Here is a 22103-nt window from a genome sequence, read left to right on the forward strand (position 1 = left end):
AACAGGGTGCTTGCACGGAGTGGGGTGTTCAGTAAATACTCCCTGAGTGAGTGCCCAGGAGATTGGGAGATTTGACTCCCAGACCTTCAGCGACAGAGAGGGAGGTGCTGGCCACTTTCTTCTGGAGTGCAAAGCCTTACTAGTTTAAGACCTGACTGCAGAGCGGAGTTTAGCGGCAGCTTGGTTAATCCCTGCAGTTGTAATGAACAGCCAGTTTTCCCACACTACTCTATTCTTGCTTCCAGAAATTTTCATCTGCCCCCGCCTCACTTGGTACATGGTACACAACTTTCACATCTCCACTTGAGCATTTTCAAGAGAAAAAATCCCCCAGGCTTCCCAAGATGAATCATATACACTTCCAGTGTTTCCTCCCAGAACTCTACTTTCCCTTTCCTTGCTTTTACTGCTCTGCTGTAGAACGGGTTGTTCATTCACAAGATGCCCCTATTAAGATGGTAAGATGCCTGATGCTGGTGGTTGGAGGTGTCTCATTCCAGTTCATCTTTGTGTACTCCTGGCACACAATAAATATTTAATGAATGAATGAACAGATTGCAGATCTATGAACTCAAATCCATAAAACTCAGTGGCCAATTGGATATGAAAGAGGGGAGGGGAGGAGGAATCTTGGGAGACCTCCAGGTTTTCTAGCATAAGGAGCTGGGTGAATGATGGCTCCATTGGCCAGCTAAGGTCTAGGAAGAGGAGTGACAGGTTTGAGGACAGTGACCAAATGATGACTTAAATCTAAGACAACAGAGTCCACAAGCCAGAACTGGAACCCTGATTGTCCAGTATATGGGTAGTGCTTCGTGGCAGGCCAGCTCTGAAGCGCGGGTAATATCTTGTCACGTGTAACCATAGCAGAAGTATTTTGGTTTTTCTTGTTAATGAATGGAAAGTTCCACTCCATGCTCTAACCATTGTGGGGAGGTAGATTCTACCCCTCCCCATTCATTTCCATCCTTATGTTATTACTCTCTTTCCCTGTCATCTATAAAATCCAAGAAATATATCTATATATCACATATTTATATATACATATATAGTCTGGTGTGTGTGTGTGTGTGTGTGTGTGTGATTCTGATAATGGCAGTTCTTGCAACCCTCTTTTGGGTTAGGATTCACTGGCAAGGTCTCCATCTCTTACATAAATGATCCACCCTTTGCCCTCTTGGGTGAAAAAGATAAAGAACTCATAATGAACTCTGTAATTTATTCTCTGTGAGGCCCAGTGTCATGATAGTCACTTTCTGGTGGTGATCTTGGACAAGTAACTAGTTTCTGTGAGATGGTTTTGTTATATGCAAGCCAAAGAGCGGCTCCTCCTTTATAATGAGTAAATAAAGAGTTCGGTGTCCATGTGTCTGCTTAATACTTGGCATATAAATGCTTAATATTAAGCACTTCTTATTAATTTACGTACTCCATCAATTATCTATGCAATAAATATTGATTGAACCTCCTAAGTGCTAGAGGCTAGACACACTAAGCAGAGTATATGTGTTACCCCTGGCTTCCAGGATGTCACCTTTCATGATGGCAGAGCACTAAGTAAGCAATTTGGAGCCTACTACATAAAGCTAGTGTGGAATAGAAGTGGCACACATGCTTATTTTTCCCTAGAAGGAGGGCACTGTCACGGAAGTCTTGGGAACTGAAATGTGCTTCTAACATGACAATCTAACCAGTTAGGTCCCAGCCCTATCCGTATTACTCAGCTTTTTGTTGTTTTGCTTTAGTTTAGTTTTGTTTTGACTAGGCTGGTCTTTAACTCTTGAGCTCAGGAGATCTTCTTGTCTCAGTAGCTGCAGCTGCTCAGTATCAAAGCCTTGGTTTTTTTTTTTCCTGCGCTTGCTCTTCCTCCTGCATCGAACAGACCTCCCACTAGGGTGCAGGTGGTGGTGAAACTTATTTAGGTTGATACTGTGGCATTCACTTCAGGGATACATTTGGAACAGCTGCGGAATATTGGAGACACACTGTTGCCAAGCGTTGTAATTTTCTTTCCAAGGCTTCCAGATGACATCAAGACGCAGGCAAGGCTGAGAAGTACAAATCTAAACCAATCGTGAAATTCCTTTTCCTCTTGCAGTGACTGGATTAGGTGGGCTGTGTGATCCGCTCTTGGCCAATAAGAAGTTTTTGCGGAGCCAGAGCCTTGAAGAAGGATATTTCTGGAGAAGGGTCTCACTTTAGCCAGATGAAAGACTGAGATGCGGCTTGAAGTCACCCCTTCCTCTCTAGGTACTATTTTGTTTGTGTAGGAACCTGGTTTATTGTCATAGCCATCTTGAAACAGGGGAGTTCATCATGGTCACAGATACTCAGAGTATGAGATAGCCTGCAGGCTTGCTGTCCTGTGTCATTAATGTGTTCTTAAGCTTTGATCCCCTGAATAAAACAGCTCAGTCTTTTACTCCAGGCTTCTTGCTTTGTGGCATAATAAGCCCTGATGCAACTAAAAAAAAGGGGGGGGGCAAAAAACCTCCTGACCACATCTCTTGTGCAGTTTTAGAATCACATTCTTTACACTTAATCTATCTGTGCTGCCAATTACCGTAATGTAAGGTGGGCCTTCAATAATGAGCATGTGCTTTTCTATGGCTCCGCAGAAAAAAACTGATGAAGAGGAAAGCTAATAAATCGTTAATGTTGTGCTTTCAGTTAGAATGTCTGTTTTATACTGGAAACAAGTTTCTGGGGGCTGAGGATTTAACTCAGGTGGTAAAATGCTTGTGTAGCCTGCAGAAAACCCTGGGATTTACCTCAGCATGGCGTAAACAAGGCATAGGTGGCTCAAGCATCTAAGCCCAGCATTTGAGAGGTCAGTTCAACGTCATCCTTAGCTACATAGCAAGAGGTCAACCTGGGCTACATGACATGAGGGGCTGGGGCAGGGGCACACACACACACACACAAAGATTCCTGGGCCAATCCATTTATAAAACTAAGAACAATGAAAGAACCTTTCAATTAGATATCTTAGATATTTTTGGCAGGAGCAGTATTAGGCAGAACTATATTCTAAAAACGTGTTTTGTACTTAATGAATATTATGATAAAGTTTTATCCATTCTTTATAAAAGTTTCAGTATTTCTTGGGTTTAGGGGGCTTTTTGCTTGTTTTTTGAGACAGGGTTTCTCGGTGTAGCCCTGGCTGTCGTAGATGCACTTAGTGGACCAGGCTGGCCTCGAACTCACATAGATCCACCTGCCTCTGCCTCCCAAGTGCTAGGATTAAAGGAGTAAGCCACCACACCTGGATATTTCTTGCTTTTTATACACGGTTCTCAAAATAAGAGGTTAGCTGGGGTTTTTTTTTTTTTTTTGTCAACTTAACACAAACTAGAATAAAGTAGAAGGAACCTTGAGAATGAGACCTTAGCGAGACACCCCCCACCCTCCCTTCCCCCACCCCCAGTCTACATAGCCAAAATCGATTGCCTTCACCACGCTGGCCTTTGGGCATGTCTGGGGGGCATTTTCTTGTTGAATGACTGATGTAGGAAGGCCCAAGATATGTGGGCACTGCCATCCATGGTCAAGGGGGCCTGGGCTGTATAAGAAAGGTAACTGAGCAGCAAGGCAGTAGGCAGCGTTCCTTTGTGGTCTCTGCTTCAGCTCTTGCCCCGAGCTCCTGCTTTAGCTTCCCTGGACTATTATAACCTGTAAGCCAAATAAACCCTTTTCTTCTCAAGTGGCTTTCAGTCATGGTATTTATCACAGCAAAAGGGAAAGTAAATAGGACAAAAGTCAGTACCAAGAATGTGCACTAATGGCTGTGATGAACCTGCCCATGTTGGCTTTGGGGAGGATCATGGAAGGATTTTGGAGATTTGTGTTCAAAAAGGCTGTTGAGTGCTCAGAACTTAATGATGTTGGAAGATAGGAATGCTGAGAGAAGTGCAGCCAATTGGGGGCTTGGCTTGTGAAATTTCAAAGAGAAGCAAATACTCTATCAGGGCCATTTGTGTCATAGTTAGATTAGGAGTCAGTAGAAGCAAAACCTTAACTGGGACAACTGAAGCTGGCTAGTAGAGGGTGGAAACTCTGCTGTGATTGATGAGAGACCAGCCTCATTCAGTACCCACAGAGCTTGCCCAGGTTCAAGCCAGGTGAGGCCTTATTACTGAGAGGAGGAAATAGGCACGAAGAGGAAGGGAGAAACCATGAAGCTATCTGCAGTTGACACCATCTTGCAAGGGAAAAATTAGTTTTCTCCAGTGGCATCATGGTGGGTATATTAACTATATTTAAAGATAGGCCCCATCCCTTTCACCAGAGGCCAACACAAAATGAACTTGATGTTATTTTAGTTTTTTTGTCTCATATTGCTGTTTCAGAATTTATAAATTAATTTATGTATTCATTTTACATCACAATTGTAAGCCCCTCCCTTCTTTCCTCCCATTCCCACCCTCCCTCCCTCTTCCCTATGTCCTCCCTCTCCTACACCTCAGAAAAAGGGAGTCCCTCTCCTACTCATCCCAGCACAAGTCACATCAGGACTGAGCACATCCCCTACCATGGTGGCCTAGCAAGGGAGCCCTGCCAGAAGGAAGTGATTGAAAATGATGGAAGAACGTCCTTGTCAGAGACAGTGCATGCTCCCATTACTGGGTTACCCACCTGAGGACCAAGTTGCCCATTGGGTACATATGTGTGTGTGGGGGGGCTAAGTCCAGTCAATTCATGGTCCTTGATTGGTGTTTCAGTTTCCTCAAGCCCCTGGACCCAGGTTAGTTGGCTCTGTTGGTCTTATTGTGGAGCTCCCCCCTTCAGTCTATCCTTGCTCCCACTCTTCCACAAGGCTCTCTGTGTTCCACCCAATGTTTGACTGTGAGTCTCGGCATCTGTTTCAAAACATTGCTGGGTGGAGTCGCTCAGAGGACAGCTATGCTAGGCTCCTGCATGAAAGTATAGCAGAGTATCATTAATAGTGTCAGGATTTGGCTCTCTTGCATGTTATAGCCAGGAATTAGTTGGACATTCCCTCAGTCTCTACTCTTTCTTTATCCCTGCATATCTTGAAGGCAGGGTACATTTTGGGTCTAAGTTTTTGTGGGTGTGTTGGTGTTCCCCTTCCTCAACTAAGAGTCCTGTCTGGTTAGAGGGTGGCCTCTTAAGTCTCCATGTCTGGCTCTAGTAGGAGTTGCAGCTAGAGTCACCCAGGAGCCTACCCTGTTGTGGATCTCTAGCCTGTCTCAGAGATGCCCCAGGCCATGGTTTCTTTTCTCTCTGCAAGTCTTGGGGGCGGGCATCCTTGGGCTGGTGTTCCTGAGTGCTATAAGAAAGCAGGCTGAGCAATCCATAAGGGAGCAAGCCAGTAAACAGCACTCTTTCATGGCCTCTGCATCAGGTGCCAGGTTCCTGCCCCATTTTCCCTCAGTGATGGACTGTGGTGTGGAAATGTAAAAATAAACCATTTCCTCCCCAAGATGCTTTTGGTCATGGTGTTTTATCATAGCAATAGAATGCCTAACTAAGACAGTGATTGATGTAAGCCCAATCCACTGTGGGCTGTGCCATCCATGGGCAGGCAGGCCTGGACTGTATAAGAAAGTGGCTGAAGCCTGGCTTGGTGCTTGGGAGACAGGCAGGACACTCTCTTGTCACCCTGAGGCCTGCCTGGTCTACATGATGAGTTCCGGGCCAGTGGCCACTACATTCTGAGATTCTGTCTCATGTAAACAAACAATTCAACTGAAAATTTAATGAACTCTACATTTCTAGTGTGTCATTATAGAAACCCATATGGAAACAAAAGCAAAAACAAACAAAAAAAAAACCACACCCCATAATGCAAATGTATCATGATGACATCAGAACTTTTGTGTATACAGACCCTTCTGGGTGCAGATGTGTGGGAGAATGCTCCTCTGCCTTAGTTTCTGGTATACTGAGACCAACTGAACTGCAACTTCAAGCATCTTTAACCACAGAGGACTATTTTATCAGGGGAGAAACATACCAAGATGCAGCTGCAGTGCTCCTTGTTTCCCTCATCTCTTAACTCCTCACCTGTCCTCTGTCCATATCACACTCACTCTCATTAGATACAGAAACTGAGATCAGCTTATCCCAAGTTGGGTGTGCGTTCAGGCTGAATGTGACATTCCCAATCAGTCCTCATGATAAAACCACACAGCTGTGCTTGGGAAGTAAGACTCTGGGGTCAAATAGCTGTCACTTTATAAATAGCAACAGTATTCATATGTGCAAGGACTGTCTTGGACTAGAAGCCAGTCATAGTCTGAAATAAATTCCCCCAGCATACCTACAGTATGAAACCACTCAAATAATGCTGTAGAAAGCTGGATATTAACTTTTAGAAGCCAACTCTTTCATAACCATAGAAAAAGTACATAACAAAACAAACTTTAGACCACCTAAGGCAGTGGTTCTCAACCTTCCTAATACTGTGACCCTTTAATATAGTTCCTCATGTTGTGGGGACTCCCAACCATAAAATTATTTCATTGCTACTTCATAGCTATAATTTTGCTACTTTTTAAAATCATAATGTAAATATCTATTCTCTCATGGTCTTCTGATGTTTTCTGGGAGAGCATCGTTTGACACCCTCCTACAATGGGTCTTGATCCCCAGGTTGAGAACCTCTGGCCTAAGGAACTTTGTGAAGCTGCCTAGACCTCCTAAATGGAAATCCTAGGGTGAAGTCCAGTGTCTATATACCCCACACTGGGAACCTTTCTCTATAATCTTAGCCTACTGTTTTCTTTGTAGGGTGATTTCTGTTTCAAGACCATGAACATTATTGCCAGTGCTCCAGTATAGTTGGTTCTGGTGGATTGAGAGCTGGGGCACATAAGATTTTCTTGGAACACTCTACATAATTAAGGTCAGTTGGTGCTTTAAGAAGGTGGCACCAATGATTATTTACAACAATTACTAAGCCTGAGTAAAGCCCATTTTGTCCCTGGTGATTATTTTTTAAAAATTAACTTTTGGTCCTCAACTTTATATATTTAAGTTGGGGGTCTACTATGAACTACCAAAGCAAGGGGCAACAGGCCAGGTTTTACATTGGTTGTTTCTAAAGCTCTAAGCATACTCCTTAAAGCAGATTATTTTCCTGTGTTTTGAGGCAAGGTTTCATGTGTCTTAGCCTGGCCTCACTATGTATCCAGAGATGAAGTTGAACTCTGATCCTCTTGCCTCTGTCCTCAACCCCACCCTCACCCATTTCTGGGATTACAGATATGTGTCACCACACCTAGCTTGAAGTTAGATCTTGTCTCCACTTATAAGTAGAACCTACGTGTCAGAACTGTGAAGGGATTTTTCCCAGAGTGGCTCACAAATGCACATCAGAACAGTAAGGTGTTTTCCAAGCTACTCAAATTCCCATGTCCTCCTTTCTCAGTTTACCGGTGAGCATCCTAACAAGTTTTACCAGCTTCGAAGAGGCTTGTTAAACTCTAAAGAGGTTTCAAATAGCAGTGTCTTTGGATTGCTCTATAATCTGTGCCCTCTGCACCTGGGTCATATCAAATTAGCACCGGCATGAGGCATATTCTTTACATAAAAAATGACACTAGCTTTGCAGTGATGCTATCATTTCAGTCCTCTTGGTATTGAGAGTCTATCAACTACAAGATCCAAATTAGAGGAGTGTCTTTATGGTTAGATTTCCAGAGAAATTTATGAGACATAATTTTCTGAAAGGTACAAATCTGAAATCTATTTTTTTAATGATTGAAATAATTGTGACAGTCTCCAAATAACAACAGCTAGGAGTTCTTGAAATTTTGTAGAGGGGACTTAAAGGGAACATTGAATGTGTTTCTCTCTCTCTCTCTCTCTCTCTCTCTCTCTCTCTCTCTCTCTCTCTCTCTCTCACACACACACACACACACACACTTTGTTTCATGGAAGGCAGCGATGCCCCACTCCCTGAATCTGTCAGTAGGAAATCATTCATCAGTGAGGAATAAGAATGCTTATCTCCTCCTCCATCTATGCTTGGCTGTTGATGGGCCCATTTTTGTATAGGTCCAGTGCAGTCATGCTCAACTGTTGGGAGTTCATGACTGCATGTTCAGAAGATGGCATCTTGTAGCCCCCTTTCCCTATCTTATGGCTCATTTATTCTTTGCTCCCTCTCTTCAGCAATGTTCCCTGAACCTTGGAGGAGATGAAAACCAAATCTCTTGAAGCAATTTTCAGGTGATGGTGAGACCATTAAATCAGCCATTAAATTAAAGATTATTGACCTGTTTTATTCTTTGTTACATGTGGACAACATATAGTAAAACCTATGCCAAAAATGGCAATAAAGAACTTAAAATGGGCCCAGAGAGATGGCTTAGTTGGTGAAGTACCTGTTCTACAAGTATGAGGACCTCAGTTCAATCCCAGCACCCACATTAATAGCTAGGCACAATACAATGTGTGGGGAGAAGACAGAAGGATTTCTTGGGGCTTGCTGGTCAGGTATTCTGACCAAATCAGTGAGTTCTAGGTTCAGTAATAGACAGTCTCAAAAAATCAAGTGGACAGCAATAGAATAAGACACCGACCATTGACATCTGGCCTACACATACACACATACATATGTAAACACAGTCACACATATGCATCCATGCACCCACCACTCACACACACACAGGAGGCACAAACCACAGACATGCAGACACACACAGACACACAGACACACACACACACACACATACACACACACACACACACACACACACAAGGGGGAAGGGATAGAGAGAGAAAGAACAAGGAAGGGTCTTTAGTCTTTTATTCAAAGATTAATAGATCCCACAACTGATATTTTCCAAACTTCCAAACTTCCAGAGTGGTTCAGTAGGATAATTCAGTCTCTATCTGAAGTATTGGATTATAACCATCACTGCTATAGGGATGGTGGTAATTACATCTACTGTCTTAGTTTGAATTTCCTTGCTGTGAATAAACACCATGGCCAGAAACAACTTGGGGGAGGAAAGGATTTATGTTAATGTATAGATTAAGGGAAGCTGTGCTAGATAGTTGTTGTTTGTATTGCTTTTATTTTGTTTTGTTTTGTGAACTTGATGCAAGCTAGAGTCACCTGAGAAGAGGGAACCTCAATTGAGAAAATGCCTCCTTAAGATCAGGCTGTAGGCAAGCCTGTAGGGCATTTGACTTAGTGGTTGATTGAGGAAGGCCCAGTTTCAGTTCCTGCTTCCAGGTTCCTGCCTTGAGTTCCTGCCCTCACTTCCCTGGATGGTGGACTACAAGCTGTGAGATGAAACAGACCATTTCCTCCCGAGGTTGCCTTTGGTTATGGTAATAGAAACCCTAACTAAAAGAGAAGCCAAGGAGGAACTGAAGCAGGAACCAAGAAGGGATGCTGCCTACTTCCTTTCCTTGGCTTGCTCAGCAACTTTCTTCTATGGCCTAGGCTAACCTGCCTAGACATTGTAAGGACCACTGTGAGCTGAGCTCTCCTACACCAAGTAGCAATTAAGAAAACACCTCACAGACATGGCCATAGGCCATTTTGGTGGAGGAAATTCCTCAACTGAGATTCCCTTTTCCCTAGATTTGTGCCAAGGTTTAAAAAAAAAAAAACAGCATATCTTCCTAACAAGACTTTCCATGTTCTTCATTCTGGTAGCAAATATTTCCTGGCCACAGGCTGGGCATTGGGCCCAGAGCTGGCCCAAAGTAAAAACAAACAAACAAACAAAAAAACTCCTTACCAAGGTGGTTGGGTAAAAACATAATTACTATGATGGAATGCAGAACCAATTAGAATCAGACCCCATTCTTGGAGCCAGGGAGAAAACATCTCAGGTCCCACACATCCCAAAGTCTCAATAAATACAATTAACATTGAGATTACCTGTTGATGTGGCCACTCCTAATGAAAAGTGGGACAGCAAACTGTTAGGCGTGTGGCGGGGGGCAAGTCTTTCTTGGTGGGCTTTACCTTAGTTTTGAGACAGAGTCTCTCATTGAATCTAGAGCTTGTCATTAGAACAAGGAGGCCCTAGATTATGCCTGTCTCTAACCCTGCCCCACCCCTGGGGTTACACACATATGCCACATCACTCGGCTTTTTTGTGGGTATTGTGGACCTGAACCCCTATCTTCCCTCAGGCTTATGCATCAAGCACTTTGCCCACTAATCTCTCCAGTCCTGTGCTAAACTATTTCAGACATATTCTCTCTCTCTCTCTCTCTCTCTCTCTCTCTCTCTCTCTCTCTCTCTCTCTCTCTCTCTCTTCTCTCTCTCTGTCCCTCCCTCCCTCCCTCCCTCCCTCCCTCTCCCTTCTATCTTTCTTTTCTGAGACAGGGTTCCTCTGTGTAGCCTTGGGTATCCTGAACTCACTTTGTAGACGAGGCAAGCTTTGAACTCACAGACATCCACCTACCTCTGCCTCCCTGAGTGCTGGGATCACAGGCATTCACCACCATGCCCAGCTCAGACATATTTTCTTAAATCAAAATTTGAAGTAAAGTAGATTCTTTCCAGCCAGATCTGTCACAAATTATGCTTTTCACTTTGTGGGCTTTTTGTTTAAAATGTTCAATGAATAAAATAAATATTATCTATGATTATGGTTCTAATACCACCCTAAGTTTTCAGGTCACTTTTGAAAGTGACACACATAAGTCTGCAACAAGTGCCGTATTCACTGGAGGCCAGACCACTTCTCAGACAGTAAACATTGCACAAGAGGCTAATATATTAAAATAACTCTACTTTTCTTTCATGGATATTTGGTTTCGCTCCATTAGAGGAAAGCGTTAGCTAGTGAATTTGATTTTCAATTGCTATATATTTAATATATAAAATATGCAATGTATGATTTTTATAGGCCAGGGATATAGCTAGCTGAGAAAATGATTGCCTAGTGTGTCCAAAGTCCTGGTTCCATCTATAGTACCACATAAAAATAAAGTTTTTCTTGCATACTTTTGGCCACTTACACAGTAATTATTTTACCCCTATCACCCTTTGCCAATTATTTCATTGTCACTGTTTAGCCTTCAACTAAAGTATTATCATTTGTGTGGTATAGCATTCACCACAAATCTCAACCACTGCTCATATAGTGTATATGTATATGAGTGTGTATATATATATATGTGTGTGTAATATATATATATATATATATATATATATATATATATAGAGAGAGAGAGAGAGAGAGAGAGAGAGAGAGAGAGAGAACAGTGCTCGCTATGCTATATCCTAAGGGTGATGTCAAATGCCTGCAATATCAGAATTTGGGAAGTGGCAGAAGCCTAGATTCAATGTCATTCTCAGCTACATAGCAAGTTTAAGCCCAGCCTCAATTACATAGAACCTGTCTAAACAAACAAATAAATAAATTATGGGCTGCCACTTGAGTGTCCTACTTTCTGTGACTCTTCTCTGAGAAACCCACAGCTGTGCTTTGGGGGTGTGCCTTAACTTTCTTCTGAGTGTCTCTCTTAATCCTAAACCTCATGCGTAGACCTATATTAAAGTATCATTATTAAATTTTAAGTCTGCTTCATAAAAAGGGTTAGACAGGATTCTGGTATACAGAGTCCTAAAGAGTATGCACTTTCCCATCCAGCAGTAATTTTACAGCAAGGAGAAAAGTTTATATTATAATGATTTAGTGCTGTAAATTCTGTATTTTAAAAGTTATATGTATTCCAGGAGAAAAACGAAGATGAGGAGACATCAAGGGTAAAAGAGAGTGACCATTTCAGTCACTAATGCATCCAAAAATAGTGAGTAGGTGCTACACCCTGGAGGGGATATGCAGAGTTGACAGCGTAAAGATAAGGTGCCTGATGTTAGGAATCAAGCCAAGTTGGGTAGACAGATGAATTTACAAACAGCAAACAGGGACATGTAATGAAAAAAGAGAGTATGAAGTATGGGAGAAGCATGCACAAGAAACATACCACTTCATGTCTAAGGGCTGTGCTGAAATAAGGGCTGGAGGGCAAAAGTTGCTTATAGGGTTAAATGGGAGGAGCATGTGGAAAGACTTAGAAACCTGGAATGAAGGTTGCTTTGGTTGAAATGTAGACATCCGAATGAGGTTCAGCACTTGCTTAATGCTTGGCATGGCAACTTTGACTGCAGTCCACAAGAATAAAATGCGCTCAGGGATGTCATACCTACTGGCCATGTTTCCTAAATAGTTACTGACTTAGGTTGGTCATTTTATATTTAATATACCTTAGATTTTGTTTTGTTTTGTTTTTTGTTTTTTGAGACAGGGTTTCACTGTGTAGTCTTGGCTGTCCTGGACTCACTTTGTAGACCAGGCTGACCTCGAACTCACAGTGATCTGCCTGCCTCTGCCTTTTTTCACTGAGATTGGTAGCTTGAATTTGGTGACTTTATAATTTCCTATGCCAGACTTACCCTCTTCCCCACCTTGTTTATATCCCCATGGGAAAAATACAAATAATTTTGGATTGATTTTATAAACAAAAAGTCATGAGATTGTGTATAATGACTGTGTTTCCAACCAGATAGGTTAGTACTATCAAATTTCCCTTTTTAGGAAATCTTTCAAAAATTTTCATCCAACCCTGTTTACCAAACATTTTTTTAGGATTATACTTGGGGCAAGACAAGCATTCTTAAGTTGCTGTTTAAACTGTGTCACTTCAACTAGAACTAAACGTTATTTCTCTTGTATTAGCTTAACAACATTTTCAGGCAATGAAATAATGAAATGAGCACTGGTTATTTTGCAGATGGGTTCATAGCAACTCAGGACAGATATCACCAAAAGAAGCACAAAAACAACAAGATATATATATTCTGGTTTCTAAGTGCTCTCATAATCCTGGATTGTAGCTTTTTGTCTTAGTTTTTTCTCTTCACTGTTTTGTGTGGTTTCTTCTGTCTTCAACAATATCAATCTTCTCTGGCTTAGTTCAGCTTTTCTTGGCTCAGCTGTCATCAATTGTCTTCAATTCACTTTCAACTGTCTCCTATTTTCACTCTGCTCAATCTTCTTCTTTATTATTATGATAATGATTTATTCACACTACATCCCCATTGTTAACGACTTGCTCTTACCTTCCCTTTCCCACTCACCCTCCCTCTTCTGCCCTAGTCCCCTCCCCTAGACCTCTGAGAGGTGGGGTCCTCCTTCCCAACCATCTGACCACATAGCCTATCAGCTCTCATCTCTATAGCCTGCATCCCCTTCCTCTGTGTTCTTGAAGGGCCTCCCAGGCAAGGGGAAGTGATCAAACCACAGGCACTAGAGTTCCTGTCAGAGGCAGTCCCCTGCTCCCCACCCCATATACAGAGTGAGCTGTCCATCTGCTATGTTTAAACAGGAGATCTAGTTTCTCTGCTTGGTGGATCAGTTTGTGTAGGCCCCCTGGGTACAGATCCACCAGCCTTGAGGGTCTCCTTGTGGAGCTCCTGACACTCCTGTCCCTCACCCCTGCCCTTCAATCCCCTATCTCTTCCATATGACTCTCAGCACTTTGCCCAGCGTCTGGCTGCGAGTCCTAGAATCTGACCTGATCCTTTGCTGGATGGAATCTATCAGAGGACATCTATGTTGGGGTAATATCCATTTATAAGTGAGTATATACTATGCCTGTCTTTCTGGGTCTAGGTTACCTCACTTAGGATGGTCTTTTCTAGTTTCATCCATTTGCCTGAAATTTTCAAGATTTCCTTGTTTTTGATAGCTGAATAGTATTCCATTGTGCAAATGCTGAAGGACATCTAGGTTCTTTACAGATTCTGGATATTATAAATAAAGCTCATATGAAAACAGTTGAGCAAATGTCCTTGTTGTATGGTAGAGCATCATTCAAGGATATGCTCAGGAGTGGTATAGGTGGATCTTGAGGTAGCCCTATTCCCAAATTTCTGAGAAACCTCCAGATTGATTTCCACAGTGGTTGTACAAGTTTGCACTCCCACCAGCATGTGCTGTCACCTGAGTTTTTTATCTTAGCCATTCTGACAGGTGTAAAATGTAATCTCCTCGTCATTTTGATTTGCATTTTCCTGATGACTAAGGACGTTGAGCATTTCTTTAACTGTTTCTCAGCCATTTGATATTCCTTTGTTGAGATTTCTTTGTTTAGCTCTGTGTCTCATTTTTAATTGGGTTATTCAGTTTGGTGGTGTTTAATTACTTGAAATTTTTTATATATTTTGGATATTAGTCCTTTGTTGGATATAGGGTTCATGAAGATCTTTTCCTAGTCTGTAGGCTGTTATTTTGTTCTGTTGACAGTGTCCTGTAGCCTTTGAACTTTTTCAAACCTACTTTATTTGGGGTTCTTTAATGCTTATACCTCACTTTTAACCCACCTTCCATAGATATGAGAGAAAAGAGGTTAGTGAGAATAGGAGAAATAGTCATTTTAAAACTCAGTTCCTTAGAGTGATTCCACTGGCATAGTCAGCAGAATTCCAGCAGACCTCCTTAAACAGCAAATCAGCAAATCAGCAATTCAGCAATTCAGCAAAGGTCACTGTAACTGCAGCCACCAGAAGTGGAGCAGCAGCTGGAATCTAGAAATGTTCACAGAAATGGTCCTCTCTAAGAGCTTTTGGAAGAGGAGTAAAGAACAATAGGAAATGATGCCTATCATTCTATCCTAGGATGTTTATCAGTTGGCAAAGATCATGCCCCCATAAGGCAGTTTCTCTTCTAGTGGATAAACATCAGCTGTTCTCTCACAAGTCTGTTTCCAGTGGAAAAACACTGCCCATCCTCACACTAGTATGTTTCACATCCCACCCTTGGGATTAAAAGAAAAACATGTTTACATCCACTAAAGTGTCCTTTGCCTTATGGAAACTTTTCAGTTGTGTGAAGTCCCATTTATTAATTGCTGACCTTAGAGCCTGATCTATTGGTTTTCTGTTCAGGAAATTGTCTCCTGTGTCAATGAGTTCAAGGCTTCTGGCCACTTTTTCCTCTAACAGATTTAGTCTGTCTGGTATTATGTTGAGGTCTTTAATCCACTTGGACTTAAGTTTGTGCAGGGTGATAACTATGGATCTATTTGCATTTTTCTACATGTGGACATCCAGTTAGACTAGCACCATTTGTTGAAGATGCTATCTTTTCTCCATTGTATGGTTTTGGCTTCTTTATCAAAAATCAAGTGTCCATAGGTGTGTGTGTGTTTGTGTGTGTATGTGTTTATTTCTGGGTCTTTGATTCTTTTCCATTGATCAACCAACCTATTTCTATGCCAATACCAAGCCGTTTTTATTACTATTTCTCTACAGTACAGCTTGAGATCCAGGATGGAGATTTCTCCAGAAGGTTTTTTTATTGTTCAGTTCTGTTTTAGCTATTCTGGGATTTTTGTTTTTGTTTTTGTTTTCATATGAAGTCGAGAATTGTTCTTTCAAGGTCTGTAAAGAATTGTGCTGGTATTTTGATAGAGATTGCATTTAATCTGTAGATTGCTTTTGGTAAGATGGCCATTTTTACTATATTGATCCTCCTGATCCATGAGCATGGGAGATCTTTCCATCTTCTGATATCTTCTTCATTTCTTTTTTCAGAGATTTGAAGATTTTTCATACAAGTCTTTCATTTGCTTGGTTAGAGTTACCCCAAGATACTTTATATTATCTGTGGCTATTGTGAAGGATGTAGTTTCCCTAATTTCTTTCTCAGCTCTTTGGCATTTGTATACAGGAGGGCTATTAATTTCTTTTGAGTTGATTGTTTTTATCAAGCCACTTTGCTGAAGGTGTTTATCAGCTGTAGGGGTTCCTTGGTAGAATTTTTTGTGTCACTTATGTATACTATCATATCATCAGTGAATAGTGATAGTTTGACTTCTTCCTTACCGATTGCATTCCCTTGATCTCTTTTAGGTGTCTTATTGCTCTAGTTAAAACTTCAAGTACTATATTGAAGTGATATGGAGAGAGTGGACAGCCTTGTATTGTCCTTGATTGCAGTGGACTTGATTAGGTTTCTCTCCGTTTAGTTTGATGTTGACTGTAGGCTTGCTGTGTATTGCCTTTAGTATGTTTAGTATTGTGCCTGTATCCCTGCTCTCACCAAGACTTTAACCATGAATGGGCTGGAGGTTATCAAATGATTTTTTGTCATCTAATAAGATGATAATGTTTTTTTCTTTCAGTTTGTTTATATAAAGGATTACATTGATAGATTTCTACATATTGAACCACCCCTGCACGACTGAGATGAAGCCTACTTGGTCATGGTGAGTGATGCTTTTAATGTATTCTTAGATTTGGTTTAAGAGTATCTTATTGAGTATTTGTTCATCAATGTTCATAAGAGAAATGGGTTTGAAGTTCTCTTTCTTTGTTGAGTCTTTCTGTCATTTAGGTATCAAGGTGACTGTAGCATCATAGAATGAGTTTGATAATGTTCCTTCTGTTTTTATTTTGTGAAATAGCTTAAAGAGAATTGGTATTGACTCTTCTTTGAAGGTATGGTAGAATTCTGTGCTGATTCCATCTGGCCCTGGGCTTTTTGTTTGTTTGTTTGGGAGACTTTTCATGATGGCCTCTATTTCCTTAGGAGACATAGGATTATTTAACGTGTTTATGTGATCTTGATTCAATTTTGGTAATTGATAGCTGTTAATAAAATTGTCTATTTCGCACCAGCCAAGGACAATACAGGCGGTAAACCTTAAACTCCTACCCAGATCTAGCCAATGGACAGAACACTCTCCACAGTAGAGTGGAGAGTGGGATATTACTTTCTCACATACTCTGGTGCCTCACTTTTGACCATGTCCCCTGGAGGAGGAGACCTGGTGGCACTCAGAGGAAGGATAGCAGGTTACCAAGAAGAGATTTAATACCCTATGAGCATATACAGGGGGAGGTAATCCCCCTCAGGAACAGACATAGGGGAGGGGAATAAGGGGAAAATGGGAGGGAGGGAAGAATGGGAGGATACAAGGGATGGGATAACCATTGAGATGTAACAAGAATAAATTAATAAAGGAGAAAAAGTTTTCAAAAAAATAAATAAAATTGTCTATTTCATTTAGATTTTCTAATATTGTGACATATAGGCATTTGAAGTAAGACCTAATGATTCTTTGGATTTCCTCAGTGTCTTTCTTTATGTCTCCCTTTTCATTACTGATTTTGTTAATTTGAATACTCTCCCTCTACTTTTTAGTTAGTTTGGCTAAGGATTTGTCTAGCTTGTTGGGTTTCTCAAAGAACCAGCTTTGGTTTCATTATTTTTTTATCATTTTCTTTCTATTTTATTGATTTCAGCCCTCAGTTTGATTATTTCCAGCCTGTCCACTCCCCTTGGGTGTGTCTGCTAGGTATTCTGTTAAGTTGCTACTATGGGATCTCTCCAATTTCTTTGGGAAGGCACTTAGTGCTATGAACTTTCCTCTGAGCACTGCTTTCATTGTCAGTCTTCCTTCTTCCTGTACCAACTGTCTTCTCTAACCTTACTCTCTGACACTACTCTTACCATTCTCCAATCCTACTCCAATCCTACTCACTTTTCTCTCTCAGCCTCTGCTGGCTTTTTTAAATATCCTGTTCCCAAAATTCCAAGAGGCAACAAACATTGAAAAGCATAAGATACTTTAAAGGGCCAGACACACAAAATAAATCATACTAACACTGGATAATGAGTCTTATAGAAATATATATATATATATATATATATATATATATATCTTCAACTTAAATACTAATTTAAAATTTATATATCTTTTATTTCCCCATGTACATATGAACAATAAATCGATTTGTGTGTGTGTGTGTGTGTGTGTGTGTGTGTATAACAACAATGAAGAAGATGTCATGACTTTAAGAGTTGGGGTGAGATAGGGGGAGTTGAATGGGGGAGAAAGGAGGCTGGAAATGATGTAAATATAATACATTCAATGTTTAGCCTCCTACTTTCTCTTTTGTGGAGTTTTCTCTGTTATGATTTTCTTATATCATTGCAGAGGTATCCTATACACACATATACCAGATGATGTATAGAATTATATGTGTATATCATCATTTTATTACTTAATAATGTGTCATGAAGCTTGTTCCATAGACATACATTGAGGGTTGCGTCTTTTGTGTGTATATGGATGGAGAATATGCCCAATCTGGATATACCCTAATTTTAATACAGAAAGTAGAAATTCATTTGATTTTCACCATAAAAAGCCTTGGAAAATTAGTTGAAATGAAACAATTCAAAGGGATAAATGAATAAAGACAATGGGGTTGCTGATTTCAAAGTTGTATAACTATAGCTGTCATCCAGAGATCCAGAGGCTACAGTTGCCATGGCTACATAAGCTACTATGTGTCATACACACAAAGCTGGTAAGTAGATGCTGGGTGATGGAAACCAACAGTGACACACACTCACATCTACCTGTCTAACTTGATATGCAGCATGCAAAATGTCAGATTTTTCTGTCATACGTCATTGCCGGATACTTTGCAGATGGATTTAATTTTCTTTTTAACAGCACCTAACTCATGACAGAACCCACATAAACCCGACAGAAGTGTGGGAAAGGGTATTGATAGCTGATTGAGCAATTTTGTCTATTCCTTCGGCTATTCAGCATAGATACTGAGTCAAAAACATCCCTGAAATGGCAACAACATGGCCACACCTTATGAAATATAATTAAACCTTTACTTGCATTGAAAAAATCTTCCCATGATGGAATCAGTTCGAAAAATGCATGAGTCATATCTGAGAATTTTGCTTATTATTTTTTTTGAGACAGGGTCTTATGCAACCTAGGCTCACCTTGAACCAGCCAAAGGTGACCTTGGACTTCTGATCTTTCTGCCTTCACTGCCAGCCCTACCTTTCTTCAGTGCTGAGATTATAGTCATTTACCACTATGCCTACCTTATTCTGGTTGATTTTTTTGTTATTCATTTATATTAATCACAATTGAAAATTTATGCCCTGTGACTCAAGAAGTACCTGCTAAAAAATAACCATCATGCATACATTGTAATATGAAGTAGTTACAGAAAGGAAAGAAGGAATTCTATTGATATATAAAGGCAGATTTACAAAATGGCAAGGAATGTACATGTAGGTGCTATATTCCTTTATTTTTGTAGTCGGTGTTTATAATTATATGGTAGGATTATATAAGCAAGTATGGTATTGAGGTTATCACTGTCATTGAGCCAAGAAGGTTAGATAACCCCAGTTCTCCATTTTGGCACCAAATACTACTCCTTGTAATTCATGAGCACAAGTCAGTGAGTTATAAGTAGGCTAATAGTTGAAAAATCATACCTTAATTGCTGTGACATGGAAATCAGAAAGCTGCTAGTAGTGCTATCCCTACTGCCACTACAACTGTGTCTCATGTTCAGCCAATGGAATGCAGAGCCTTGCTGCTCCAAATGCTTTCCTGCCATTCACTTTCCTTTCCAGCTCCAAAGCATTAATGCTTAATCGTCTCTAGATCCTCAGGAAGGGTGGGGCCTCAGGAGTCCCTTTCCCATTGATGATGGAAGATGGATTAGCTCAATTCTGTGCAGGTATCCAAGATCCCTGTGACTCCATGGATAGAATATTCATGTCCTATATAGAAAACAGCATTTTGAAACACTCATTCCCATTCTTTTGCTCTTTCTATCCCCCTCTTCAGTGATGTTCCCTGAGTCTTGGAGGGGGTGATATAGGTGCCCCATTTAGGGATGAGAACACAATAATAACTTATTGTCAGCACATTGGCTATTCAGGAATCTCTGCATTGACTGTTGCCCATTGGCAAAAGAAGTCTGTTGGACCAATGCTGAAAGCATCACATATTTATGGGGATAAATTTATCATCATCATCATCATCATCATCATCATCATCATCATCATCATCATCATCATTATTATTATTACCTCATACAATACATGCTGACTACAGTTATCCTTGCCTTCACTCCTCCAAGTCTTACCTCTCCCCAAAATCTACTCCTTTATTTTCCTTCATAAAAGAACAGACGTCCCAGGGATATCAACCATATGAGATTGCAAGATGCAATAAGACTAGGCACACACCCTCTTATCAAGGCTGGTATGGTAACCTGGTAGGAGGAAAGGAATCCTAAGATCAGGCAAAAGAGTCATAGTCCATTCCCACTGTTAGGAATCACACAAAAACATCAAACTAAACAATCATAGCAAATATGTATGTAGAAGACCTAGTGCAGGTGCATGCAGGCTCCTCGATTATAGGTTTAGTCTCTGTGAGCTCCTATGAGTCCAGGTTAGCTGATTTTGTTGGTTTTCTTGTCGTGTCCTTGGCTCCTTTGGCCTCTACAATACTTCGTCTCCCTCTTCCTCGGGATTCCCAGAGCTCCAAAGGGAGGAACCCTATAGATCTCTCCAATTTGGGCTCTCTGTCTACCTAAAGTTTGGCTACCATTTTCTGTATCTAATTACAAAGGAGCATTTTTGAAAGAGATGGATGGGTAAGTCTTCTACATAACACTGGTCCTCAGGTACCAGCAACAGCCTTGCCTTCTTCACCTTTTAAGACATGTTTTTGTTCTCCTGGTCCTAGCTGTCTCTCATAGGCAGGCATAATTCTGAATGATAAATTAAGGGGATGGACAAAACCAATCAGTGTGACATGTGAATGCCAGGTATACAATGTGGCTGGAAGGCAGGGACAAAACAGTGAATCCCCAGGGTGTGCTGTCCAGTGATACTAGCCATACTGCTTCACTCTGGGTCTAAATAGCTGACTTTGTCTCAATGAATAAGGTGGAAGAGAAATAAAAGATGATTCCCAATATAACCTTGGGCCTCTTCATGCTCACACATATATTTGTGGCCACACACATGCAAACCTGCACACACATGCACACAAGAAAGTGGAAAAAGGAAAAGTCCAACCTCTTAGCACTGTGCCATTGGGGATTAAACTTCCAATGGAAGAAATTACACATTCAAAATACTGCAGATGTGCAAAATGTGGCATGGCCTTTGATGCTCACCATGGCCCCTGTGCATTTGTTGCTTATTGTTGGACTAGTATAAAATTCAGATTCTTAAGAAATCCAGTTTTCATAAAAACCTACCTTGAAAGAATCACTTTTAAGGTTGAAGATAGAGTTGAGTTGCAAGACTGCTTACCTATCCTGATATTGATCCCTACCACAGCATGAAACAGGCAGGGTGGTATCGTGGCTTTTGGGAGTAAAGATGGGGATCAGAAGTCCAAGGCCATTCTCACCCTCATAGAGAGTTCAAGGCCATCATGTGGTACATGAGATCCTCTCCCAGGAAAATGGGAGGGAGGAGGGATTCATTCAGCCTTCCTAACCCTACTGCTAATTCAAATGCATATGGCAATATAGTAAAAGGTACCATTTATAAGCAACGTGTAAGTAAGGTTAACAAAATAACTCTGTCTCAATCAAAATGAGAAAGTGAATGCTGACAGTACTCTTCACAGCTGTGAGCTATAATTACAGTCATTCAGTGCTGTATGGCTTGCAATTACCTTTCACACCTATGTCTGAGTTGCTGCGTGACTTCTTCTGGGACTACTATGGAAATATAGCAGTTGTCACACATATCTATCTAGCTATCCTCTTTAGTCCCTGAAAGTGTATTTCACTTCCCTCTGGTGGTGTTCATTGATGGGAACTTGTCTATCATATCTTGCATAAGGAACCCTTTGCTGTTAATACTGAAAGTTTACAAAAAGATAGAGGCTTATGTGCCCACTAGCACATTGTGATCTTAAACTTATTAAACAGAATAGGACAATGCCAATAAACCTGATGAGTCAAAATTCTGATTACATTTGATGTTCAAATAATCTTCTTTTAGGATTTATTTTATTTATTCATTTTGTGTGTGAGTGTATGCACACACATATGCATGGGTGCACTTACCACAGTACAAGTGTTGAGGTCAGAGGGCAAGTTTCATGTGTTGGTTCTTGTCTTCCACCTTATTGGGGTGGGGTTTCCTTTGGTATTGTTCTGTTGCTTTGTGGCCTACTCCAGGCTAGCTGGCCCATGAGCTTCAGGCCGATTCTCCTATCTCTCTCTCTCTCTCTTTTTGATTTTACCATGGAAGTGCTCATATTACAGACATAGGGTACTGCATCAGCTATTT

Source organism: Acomys minous (genome assembly GCF_964271855.1).
Source record: "Acomys minous genome assembly, chromosome: 7".
NCBI classification, from domain to species: domain Eukaryota; kingdom Metazoa; phylum Chordata; class Mammalia; order Rodentia; family Muridae; genus Acomys; species Acomys minous.